Raw genomic sequence first — 13300 nt, 5'->3', positions numbered from 1 at the left:
AATGACAACAAATGCAGAATTAAATTTCAAAATGGTATTAGCCATGAATTTATATCAAATTGCGGAGTAAAACAAGGGGATGTACTTAGCCCCACTTTGTTTAATATTTATATAAATGGCCTTGTAAATGACCTTGATCATGCAAACACTGAACCAATGATTATAGGAGATGTTAAACTAACATCATTATTATATGCAGATGACATTATTTTATTGTCTGAAACCCAAGAAGGGCTACAAAATGCACTAAATGAGTTAACTAAATTTTGTTCCCTATGGAAACTTGATGTTAACAAACAAAAATCAAAAATTATAATATTCAATTCTAATGGAAAATCTCATTGTAATTATTTTAAAGTAGAAAAAGAACATATTGAGACTGTTAAATCTATTTGTTACGTTGGAATAACTATAAATTGTTCAGGAAGTTTAAGTCATTCAACAAAAAATCTTATGGAAAAAGGAAGAAAAGCTTGGTTTAAAATTAAAAAAACAGTCTCTTTAGATAATTCCTGCAGTATGCTTGAAAAATTATTTGATACTTTAGTTGTTCCAATAACTCTTTATGGATGTGAAGTTTGGGGTGTAAGCCAAGTGTTCAAAGATTCAGATCCATTTGAACATTTACATATTAAATTTATTAAAGAAATTTTAGGAGTACAGTGCAAAACAACAAATGTAGCCTGTTTAACTGAGACAAACAGAATCCCTTTGTACTTTAAAATTCACCTTTCAGCTTTAAAATTTCTAAACCACATTGTAAACTCGCCTAACACTTTAGTCCATAAAATATATAATAATGTAGAGAAAACAAGTAAATGGGTTAACATTGTAAAAGACTGGTTAAATAAATTAGGTTTTGGTCATCTCACTTTTAATACTTTTAATTTAAAATATCACATAAATAGTATCCAACAAAGAATCTATGACCAGGCTTATCAAATTATGAATTGTTCTATCAATAAATGTGAAAAATTTAATTTCTTTTGTCATACTAAAAGAATTAGAAAAAGGCCCCCATATATTGATATATGTAAATTAAAAACCGACCGATCAGTTTTCAGTAAATTTAAACTAAGTACGCATTCCCTAGCAATTGAAAGAGGGCGTTATACCAACATTGAAAGAAGTAAACGCATTTGCTTATCCTGTAACAGACAAGAAATTGAGGATGAATACCATTTCTTCTCAATCTGTCCATGCTATAAATCATTAAGGTATACCTATATACAAAATATTAATAAAAATCTTAATTTCAATTTTATTAAATTGCAGTCCACTATAACACTAAATCATTTGACTGTACTTTTAAATAGCAGTCTACCAGTCATTATAAAAATCACCATAAAGTATATTAATGATTGTCTTTTATTAAGAACATCTGTATAACTTTTTTTTTAATATGCATCTGTATAATTTTTTTTTTTTAATATGCAACCGAATTTTTGTTTGTGTTCTTTTTTTGATTGTTCATGAACATTTACAATGTGTTAACTGTTGATATTTATAGCCTTTTTCTTCTTCGCTGTGAATACCACTGTCACTCTAATATAATTATAATCAATTTAACTATTGTCAGTTTATTGTCTTACTTTGTATGCCATAACCATTTAATGTAAATGTGTTTGTGCGAATAAAATATTGTCTATATTGTCTATATGGACCGAGGAACTAAATATGATTTTAACATAATTCAGATGCTACTCATCTTTCTTGAACTATGACTTGTTTAGAGTCAATATAATTGCTGATCTATCTTGCTTTTGTGGATGTAACATTGAGACTGTACACCATTTACTTTTCAACTGCTCTTTACATACACACCAGAGAGAAATTCTGATGAACAATATAAGATGGCTTCCTGATGACCTTATACTGAATGTTAAGTTACTGACATCTGGTAATCCGAATCTCTCGTATGAACAAAACGTGAATATATTCAAACACGTATTCGAATTTATCAAAAGGTCTGAGAGATTTCTTGTTATGTAGAAAATGTATTAACGGTACATCCACGTCATCATTATCATCATCATCATCGTTTTCAATGTTTACATTTATTTCTGTTTCATTTTTTTTCTCAATTGATAGACTCGTAAAATATTGTTTATCTTGATATTGCATGCTCATATTAATATTGTATTGTAAATTATTGTCATTCGGAGCGGACTTCATAAGTATGGCTTACTTGTGTCCAATCCATTTTACTTTGAGTAAATAAAATATGTTTAAACTAAATTATAATCCTGGTACTTTTGATAACTATTCATTAGTGTTTCTCATTTCTCGTTTTTTATAGAGATTAGAGAGTTCGTGTTCTGTTTGGGTGGATTTACACTAGTCATTTTTTGGGGCCCTTTATAGCTAGCTGTTCGGTGTGGTCCAATGCGCCGTGTTCAAGACCGTTCTTTGACCTATAATTGTTTACTTTTACAAATTATGACTTTGATACAGAGTTGTCTCATAAGCACTCATACCACACACATCCTCTTCTGTCCAATTATCCCCTATATTATCATTATCGAAGTTTTAAGTGTTTAGATACTTTTCTTAATTTGGCGTTGGTTATTCATAAAATTATCATGGACCTTACGTTAAAAATCAAATTCAAACTTGATGATTCATTGATGAGGGTTTTCTTTTCATGTTACGTTGGGAGATTCCCACGTATCAAAGTACCTTTAAAAAGTAAAATAACAAAAATTCTGAACTTATAAATGAAAATGGCAAAATCAAAAACTCAAATCCATCCAACGATTGGAAAACAAATAAATTCCTGACTAGGTACAAGGTTTTCTTATGTAGAAACTGATAGACAAAAAATGGTTTTATTGTCAGCTGACGGTTCTTTGGGTTAAAATAGTTTAATTAGCGTGTTCTTCATAAATGTCAATCTATTTGGACGCACACAATTATTAATTGTTACTTAGATTTTCTCAAATCTGTGAAAGGTATAATATATATTAGATCTATCTATTAGTTTTAATCTTAATTCTAATTCTTCTAATTCCATCATATTTTGACTCCTCGCCTTTTTTCAATTTATATTATCATATAAAGAAAAGTTGTGATTTGCTACAATATATTCGTAACCAATTTTAAAACATTTCAGTCACAATATCGACATGCTGTTAAAGGACTGTAACACTACCACACTAAAGATTAACATCATGTAACAATTGCGTCATAAGTCTGTCAATAATCAAACCATTGTATTTTTACATTGTTTTCTGTTTTAAAAAAAATAAGGAAACAATTCTGATAACTACTTCTTCATGAATGTCCATTATACTACCGCTATTTATTTTAAATGAATGGATTGACGTCATCTGCCGATTTTTAATCAAACATAGTTAAATGCATCAGACAACTTTAACAACACATTAACTCTTTTGAAATTTTTTATTTAATGCTTACTAAGAAAATAAGTATTAAATTTTACCATGTTTTACATTGTCTTTGATGACGCAACTTTATTAAAAAAAAATAACATCTTGACAAGGAAAGTTCCAACAATAAAAACGTATGGCAAATCCGTTCTGAATTTATTTTATTACATTTTCAGAAGTATTTCAATCTTTACAAAAATGCTTAAAATTGCGTGAAAATACGAATGTATTGAATAATAAAAAAAACTCATCATAGATACCAGGATTGAAATTTTACTTTACTTTACAATCGTCTTCATAATTATTAATAAATTCTCAATCTTGATACCTTAACGGTCGGTGTATTTCTTAAGATATATTCACGAAAGAAAGATACTATTAAAATTTCTTAATGAACTCATTTACTTGATTAATCATAGCATTCATTTGAAGATAGAGACCTTATCATAATCAATCAAGACAAACACTATTAGAACTAATGGAAAAGTTTAAATTTTACTTTGAAGGTTAGCCTGATTTGATTGACGAGAACCTGTCACATGCGGAATTATGTTTTTATCCTGATACAAGAAATGATATGTGAACATTTATCAAATGGTTATAACATGACATGTTAACATTAACAAGTCTTGGGAAGCATCTTTCTAGATGCCAGCATATCCATGCTATCATGCTCTAGTTAGTATTGTCCTTTGTTTTTTCACTCTATGATTGAATAGTATAAGCAAGTATTCGGTTATAAGTCATAGCAGATCAAGGTCTTTCAAAAGGTAAACTGTAACATTCACAGTAATAATTTTATGCCTTTTTTTTTATTATTCTTGTTTATTTATTTTATACCAAAACACGATCAATTCCATAAATGAGGAAATTTTATTTCAAGTACGATTTTATGTAACTACATTTTAATCGAGTATTTATCGCTTTGTGTGGTGTATGAACAGTTGCCAACATCAAATACATGATATTTTACGTAACGTTGCGCGATAGGAATAAGTGAAGCCGAACAATTTAAGACTAACGAAGACTTACAGATTTTAAAGAGGATAATATCATAATAAGCTTATGTAATAGGACATTCAACCAAGGTGTTGAAGGGATTCAAGAACTGTTCTGATGTTTAGTCGATTTACTGTCAAATACTACATGGTATATAAAGACAACAGCATTATACCGCTGTTCAAAAGTCAAGAATCGATTGAGAGAAAACAAATCCGGGTTACAAACTAAAACTGAGGGAAAGACATCAACTATATGAGGAAAACAACGAAACAACAGAATCAAACACCAATGATATATAGAACCAAAACATTAGATGGCCGGATAATTATTTGAACTGAATTGTTTTACAAGAAAATAAGTAAATTGTGGAAATGTTTAGTCGAAGATAATTTACCAATCCTTTATTCGATAAATGTCCTGCTTTTACGAATACGTTTTTTACAACAGGTCTATGGATTCATTTGTTATCTGAAAGGTTACATTTGTATATTCATCTATACTAAATAGTTGTAACAATTAATTAGTAATTATCTATATGAAACCTACATCTTGGTGTAATTTAACGATCATACTGAAGTGTATGAGAATGCTTTTGTTTACATTCCTGGTATGAATTCCCTACATTAAAAGAGATATATCACAGAACAGATATCTTAATGACTTTACACAGTGGAGAACAGGAACAAGAAGTTTGTATGGTATGACCCTGATCAAACAATATCAATGCATTATCAATTTAAAATATACATATAAAAAAGAAGATGTAATATGATTGCCAATTAGACAATTCTCCACAAGAGACCAAAATGACACAGAAATTAACAACAATAGGTGACCGTACCGCCTTCAACAATGAGCAAAGCCCTTACCGTCTAGTCAGCTATAAATGGCTCCGAAATGATAATGTATAACAATTCAAACGAGAAAACTAACGGCCTTATTTATTTAAAAAATGAACGAAAAACGAATATGTAACACATTACATGCTTACTTACAATGCATTTCCTATTGTCAATGGTTTAATCCCAAATATAGTTTTTATCAAGAAGTTCATATACATAGCTTCAAACGACATTGAAATACAGATAGATAAAGCAGTCAAATGAGCACTTCAAATTAAATGATGAAAATTAACCTCTTAATTAAAGAAGGTAAACTATGACTACGTTGACATTTTGGAATTGTTTCGTTATTTCTATGGTTATGAAAGTATAACAAAGCTTAAATGTATAAAACAAAATCAAATGATATATAGTTGGTCCTCATAGCTCATCAACTTTATACCTTTATAAAGTACCTTTTGAGTAATCATAACAGAATAGGCGTTTTTATATAAGAATATTACCTTGTGTATCTATAATAGAGGACACGTTATTTTTTTCTCTTCAACTTTTTTTTCCATATACAAATCGTCTTTATAAATTAAGTGTACTAATAGAAGTCAGTCTTCTAGTTCTGTTACGCAAAATATTTTACAGAATTGATTAAGCGTTCTACAGAACCTTCCAAACTTATCTCTGAAAATCAATCAAACATTTATGTGAGTGGTGTTAAAGCAAAAACATATGGTACTCATAACCTGATGAAACATTTACCTTTACAAATATATCTTTTAATTATCCTTTGAGTTTTTTGTAATTTTAGTTTTATCATGGAGTGTAGTAATGATGCAATTTGAATACCGACTGATATCATGTCAAAGCGTCTTGTCTACTATGGCTACCGATTTCTTAATGAAAAAATAATCAATACGAATAATAACAATGTTTATCAAAGTAGAAATCTACTTATGAGAATCTGTTTTATAGCTTAGAACTCGAGATCTTACGCCTCTACATTATACACAACCAAAACAATCCAAACCTTTGACTGACCTGTTTATCTGTTCGTCAAAACTGAGTAGTGTCTGGCCACAAATGTCAAGTAAAGTCAGTAAAATACTCTATATAATTATTTTCATATAATTACAAAGTATAAAGACAGTTGACGTTATAAACTTTGTACACAGAATTGTCATAGAAATGTCATACTGTCCACCTTAGATTTCAAGCAGAAGAGGTATAGCCCTGTGGAGGAATTAACCAACACAATACATCACAGAAAAACAAAGGGGATTTTAGGGAAAACTATGCTTCTGTCAACCATTTTATACAGTAACATCTATTCAAAATAATAAATTAAAATGAAACAGAGCGCCGAGTTAATTATATAATACTTTTGTCCCCTCTCACTTTTCAGTCTACTCCTACGACGTGGCATGCAGAAAAGTTAAGACTAGTGTCTCCTTCTCAAAGGTATATCGGGCATGATGTTCTTATTGAGCTTACTGCAGTTGTACGGTGCGATATTAAATTATAATAATTGTCAGCAATTGATCGAATACTAGTAGACAGTACCTACGATTATAAAAAGGAATTGAGAGATAATCAATGATTTTACCGGTATAGTTCGATATTTTCAAACTTAAAAGGATAAGTTTTATTATGGAATATACATGTCCTAACTAAGAGTATTGTCATATCATCAATTAAATTTGGCTGTCATTTCAATAGCAAGTTTATATATTTACCATGTTTTTGATACTTGGTGAGAGTTTGGCTTTATTGTTTTAAGTTCAAACAATAGCTCAAAAGAGCCAAGTTAAAGAGTACTTATATTTACAAAGGCATTATACTGCGATGTTTCTTTAAATGAGACGGGATAGAAGGAGATTGATAACGGAGGTTAAGTGAATTCGCAGTGTTGCAGCATTTACTTTTCAAAGAAAATTGATAGTAAATTTTGATATGACTCAAAATAAACGATCATTATGGCATGTCATTTAGGGAAGCAGATATCTTAAATCTCAACCCTCCTACTCTGTAGAATATCAATTTTCGGTGCATCAATAAATCGAGAGGCTCAATGGCAGCTATAATGCAAAGAGGTGATCTGAATGATTATTTATATTTTGTTCAGCGTTTCTTTCAAATATATCGAGATTATCAAGAACACTACTCTCGTTTCCTTGTCATGAAAGAATATTTATAAGCCTAAGTTCGGCCACTTTTCGAATTCTGAAAGATTGTTCGGTTGATGGTTGATCTTTGTTTTCTATGCAATATGATGACAATGAAATAAAATATGAAAATCAATTCAATAAACTGTTCATAGACAGGTGGATGCAAATTTTCTACACAAAAATACACGTTTTGTAAGCAAATGACTCATCAGTTACGCTCTAATAAAAAAAGTTCACAACGTCAAATTAAGTGCGAAAAGTATTGAGTATTATAAGATTTATTTAGGTCAATTCTTTTGATTTAAGTGAGTACTTCAAGAAAGCGAAAGACTGTGGATGATAGAAGTAAAGTTATTACCTTAGTTAGTGCTTTCTCAAAAGATGCTAAGACAGGGCTATGAATCAATCAAATTAAGGTCATCAATCAAATTAAGGTCATCACTCAAGAAATTTTACGGTCGCCATCATGAGCTGATTGGCCATTATGACAAAAGTGTGTCAGAAATCATATCCGATATTCTTCCTCAGTCATAATAAACTTCCGTCATTACCGAACTGAACAAAGAAATAACACGACGGGTGCCGTATACGGTATAGGAAATGCTTACCCTTCCGGAGCACCTGATTTCACTCCCGGTTTTTAGTGGAATTCGTGTTATTCTTATTTATTATTTATAACTGTTGATGTAAATGTCCTTTGGTTTTTTAATCTTTGTTTACTCCTTGGTTTTGATTGTTATTGTCTTAGTAACTAAAGATTAGGATTAAAGACCGGAAAACACGAAGAAATGTAAAAACCGATAGGGATTACTCAAAAAGATGTCAATGAAAATGAAACCATTGATATGTCCAGACTCTCATTTCAAAGGACTGACCATTTTAGAATACTCCTGAACATCAGAAGATTTTCTAATAAGATTTTCTTATATTATGATTAACTTGTTGTAAAATGAAGCTCAGCATACACACTGTCATATATGTTGTAGTATTAAATAGTTGATCGTTCTAATGAAACATTTTTTGTGAGGTTCATTTTTATTGGATCACTTCACAAATTTTCATGACATGAATTCACAATTGATGCTATAAAAACGAACGCGCAAACACAAACTACGCCGCGCGGATTTTAAATGTATGATTTGATGATGTTTTCTGTCGGTTTCATTAGAATGGAGATAAACATATTTTATTTTAAGCTCTTATGGCATCAACTGGTGATTTGATGGTCGCAAATAGACGTGTTCTGGTTCCGCTAACACTTCGCCAGTCTACTTAGTTTACGAACATCAAATTACTAATTGAAGCCGTTGGAGCTACAAAAAACAATAGTTATCTCCTTATTATATTCACTTCACAGTTTAATTTAATAAATGAATTGTTCCTTCATTTGCTTCAATGATGTTCAACTATATGAATCTTACTTCCACCCAAAATGTACATACAAAATCCAAGAATGGTGAATTCTCTTTTAACATTTGACATGGTACAATATTACAGTTTTTTTAAATGACTACATATATAGCCTTTTTATAGGCATTTGTATGTTTTCATGTCAACAATGAGCATATTCCTCATAATCGATGACTTATGAATACATCCATCACCCTGCATGTTCTTATTAGAAACAAGCATGTATTTGATAATGCATTTGAAATGAAATACTTAAAAGATTTCAAAATAAACCGCTACAAAGAGAAAAAACAACTTCTTTTTAGTCGAGTATAGACTTTAAAGAAATAAATAAATAAATTATTCATTATTTTAAATGATAATGCATTATTTCTGATTATTTCTGATATAATGAAATAGGAAGTTACCTTAGTGTTCTTAATTCTTTCTGTATTCCATGAGATGAAACAGATAAAAGATTGTCTCGATTCATGTCATTTTGTTGAATTTCTCTGACACATCAATACCACAGTTATTTGCTTTAAAACATCCAAAATGTCTTTCATAAGTAAAATACGCCTAGGTCCGAAAACAACACAACTTAGCTGAACAATAATTCAATAAATAATTTTTCTGTGTCTCTACAGCTGGATTCTATATCGATTTCTTTCTACGGAAGGTACTCCACGCTTAAATAACACTTGCAATGACTTTTTAATTAAAATAAAACAGAAAATAATCAGTATGAATATCAAGTCAGGATTTCAGGTTATCGATACATTGGAATGGTTTAATTACGACAGGTTTATGAATATATACAAATACTTTTTTTCTAGTATTGATCATGAGATTAATCCTGTCGTTTTATACTTCATACAAACTTATGCTTGATTTCATTAACATGACACCCTAGGTAAACAATAGATCGACAAAACTATTGATTGTGTCGTGGGTGTAGAACGATTAAATTGGTGCATCAACATACATTATTAATGTTGCTTCCAAATGCATTGTATGAAGAGATAATAACAATATATATTTTAATTACCATTTCGACCATAGCATTTATTCGTTTATTCGTACAACGTTATGTTACTTGATCTGTTGAATACAATATGAAACCGCTTTCCAAACAACCAACACATGTTTCTTCATAAAGCATAATCGAGCATAATCGAGCTTAAGAGTTCTGTGTATAAACTTATGAAGAAACTAAAACAATCTGTCAAAAGATCTATAAGGGTATATACTAGGGAACATACAAAATCCTGTCCTCTGCAAAAGTATATAAATCAATTGATTTCTCTTACTTAAAAAAAAGATTTGAGAGAATTAGTTTCACGTTCTTTCAAAATAATGGTTTATTGTATAAAAACGTAATATGATACTTTACATTTGTTCGAACAAGATGAGTATCACTAGTGGAGCAGGAAAATCTTACTCTTCTATACCACCTTCGTTCCTAACGCTTTTAAAGTATCTTTATTTTTACTTTTATTTAAGTTTTTGGGAATGTTTATAAGCTGAACACGAATCATTGACCAATTAGGAGGTAACTGTATTTAGTTTACCGCATAACGGTTAATCTTAAAATAAAATAAAATACAGTCAATTCCATTTTATTGGCACATATTTACATGAATTCCGTTCAATAACTATTTTTACTTAAACATATCATAAATGAAAAAGTCTGCGAAACAGTTGCATCGTTTTTGGCTTCTAAATAATGTGACGTCATATGTATACTATCAGTGTGAAACATAAACACTAGACGTATTTTTACTTTTCATACGCTTTTGTTGGTTTCAATATTAACTAAAAAACATATTTTAATGTTTGTGTTTTGAGAAATTTCATTCCAAACACTCGTATTTCAAAATGGTGACTTTCTTAGTTACGGACTAATAAAACTTGGAATCTAACTCTTCAAAATATTTGTCAACGTCCAATGAAAATTGTCGTTACAAACGAATTGCAATAAAATCTGCTTTTGTTTGGTACCATGTTAACGGCTATGCCTCCTCAATTTGTTCAAACAGGGAAACACGACAGATGTCACTGGTAGATACATTAAAAACGGAATCATTAACGCAATACATTTCGGAATAAAAGAAAGCCCCAATTGAAATTATTTCATCTGGAGTAAATGTTTTTAAAAGATCACAGTGTATGGTCCACTTTCTGAAAAATTATATCCAATTAAGAATATATAATCTGGTATTACTCGAATTATAGAATTTATAAAACTGATAATCCATTCACTGCTTCCACACAGGTATTAAGTTTATTTTAATATATATGTAAATATATGCAGATAAAACAAAGATTAGTCGTCTTTATCTACAGTCTATGGAAACAATTTTTCCGACATATTGTGTAGTCTTCTTATTGATGGTCAAAGGATATTTCTTGATCGATTTCTGTTCTATGTTGTCATAAAAGGTAATCATTTCACATATCTGTATAATATCATGGGATTGCAATTAAAAAATCAATATATTTTTAAGAAGACTGAATTTCCTATGAAATCAAAGGTTTTTTTGCTGCTACTATTTTACATACTCGACACTGTATTACATGACGAAATGAAGATTGCAAAGACATACAGGAGTATAATAGAGACAATTGAAAGTGGCCAAATGTGCTTACACCAAGCCTGGCGTAAATAACACAGCGAGTAAAGATTAAAAAGACTTTATATGGCTGAACCAACGCAGTGATGAATTAGAAAAGATGGACGAAAGATACCAGAGGGACAGTGTATCTCCCTACTGCAAAGCTCTGATTCCTTTCATGGATTTGGCTATACTTTTTGGACCTTTTGGATTATAGCTCTTCATCTTTTATATAAGCTTTGGATTTCAAACATTTTGGCCACGAGGATCACCGAAGAGACATGTATTGTCGAAATGCGCATCTGGTGCAGGAAAATTGGTACCGTTAATGTTATTATCAAACTCATAGATCGAAAATAAACTGAAAATTAATTATCGCCATGGCTAAAATTAAAAAGACAAACAGACAAATAAAAGTACAGAAGACACAACATAGAACACTAAAGACTAAACAACGCGAACATCACCAAAAACTGGGGGTGATCTCAGTTGCTCTGGAAAGGTAAGCAGATCTTGCTCCACTTGTGGCATCCATCGTGTTGCTTATGTTATTACAAATACGGTAAATAGTCTAATTCGGTAGGGAACATTCGTGAAAAGGGAAGAGTATTGTAGTTAAGACATAAGGAACATATCCGATATCATCTGTGAAAATACTGTTCCTTAACGGTCAACCAACTCGTAATGGTGTCCGTAAAATTTACGAAGGGATGATTTCAACTTCACCATTTGGAACTCTTGGTTTAATAGCTTCCTTGTAAGCAGCAATCCTCTATCAAGGAAATCATAATAGGAAATATTAGCCCGGGAATATCGTAAAAATTGGGAGATATATACTCCGTATGCAGGCGCTTCTAGAATGTTGCTACATAGAAATAGAAAGTTCACAAATGGGAAGCTGAAATCATCTCTTTTTTCGTAAAGTTTTGTTTTGTTCTGTCTTAGTCTGATTTGATTGTAATCCACCAAAAAATGCAATGCCTTAAAGATCTGTCTCATTAAAGCAAATATCGTTAGAGTTCGGTTTTATCTATATATTTTGATCTGCGTTTATATTTGAACGTAAATGTTTTCAATAACATTCGTTTCTGGTCAACGTAATTATGGTAAAAGGCTTTCTAGTAATTTTTTTAAAAGCTTTGAATCTATGATGATCTTTTTAAGCTTTCATTTCATAAGAGTCTTTCCTTTGCTTTTCTATGAACGGATGATAATATGACCTCTGAAATAAGAAACTCAATCCCAATGGTTTATTACCACTCTATTTACAAGGCTAAACCAATAATGGCATTCCACTTCAAGTTTGATAAGAATAGCATTGGTAATCTAAATTGGTCAATAATGTTTGGTTAATATTGATGGACACGTATCTTGGAAATGTCTATGACAATTATTCCGACTCAAGATTTTTTTTTAATCCAGATTACAACTCTATAAATTGAGAGGTTGCTTATCATTGTGTATACAGCTCGACTGATCTTTTGTCCGTGTACTTTACCAATTGTACATTATAAAGTAAAGATTTGTTGATATTAGCCATGGTGAAGTTAGGTTTATAAAAGAAACGGTTACGAAATTAAAATATAATCTCTTTGCCAGCTATAAAACCAGGTTTATTTCACCATATTCTACATTAGAAAATGTCTGTACCAAGTCAGGAATATGACAGTTGTTATACATCCGTTTGGTGTGTGTGAGATTTTAATTTTGCCTTTGGATTAGGGACTTTCCGTTTTGATTTTTCCTTGAAGCACAGTATTTTTGTGATTTTACTTTTCACATGCAATGTCTGTAGGATTTTCTTAGCTTTTCGTGTAAAAGATGAGGTAGAATTGGAAAAGACATTCCAAAATAAATGCATTAAAAAATATATGTAGCACCTTGGAATAAGTTATATGAATATG

General features: G+C 30.5%; 1 protein-coding gene across 1 annotated transcript in view; it reads right to left on the bottom strand.

Moving 5' to 3' along the window:
- Positions 1-9603, bottom strand: part of LOC139490587 (neuroglobin-like) — a 44678-nt gene extending 35075 nt beyond the window's left edge. The window contains exon 1 of the mRNA XM_071277458.1: positions 9210-9603. The gene's annotated coding sequence lies outside the window, so the exon portion shown is untranslated. The remainder of the gene's footprint in view (positions 1-9209) is intronic.
- Between the last annotated feature and the right edge of the window lie 3697 nt (positions 9604-13300).

The sequence above is a fragment of the Mytilus edulis genome, chromosome 10 (genome assembly GCF_963676685.1).
Source record: "Mytilus edulis chromosome 10, xbMytEdul2.2, whole genome shotgun sequence".
Classification (NCBI taxonomy): domain Eukaryota; kingdom Metazoa; phylum Mollusca; class Bivalvia; order Mytilida; family Mytilidae; genus Mytilus; species Mytilus edulis.
The sequence above is the reverse complement of the archived record's forward strand: the minus strand, read 5'-3'. Positions and strand labels throughout refer to the sequence as shown.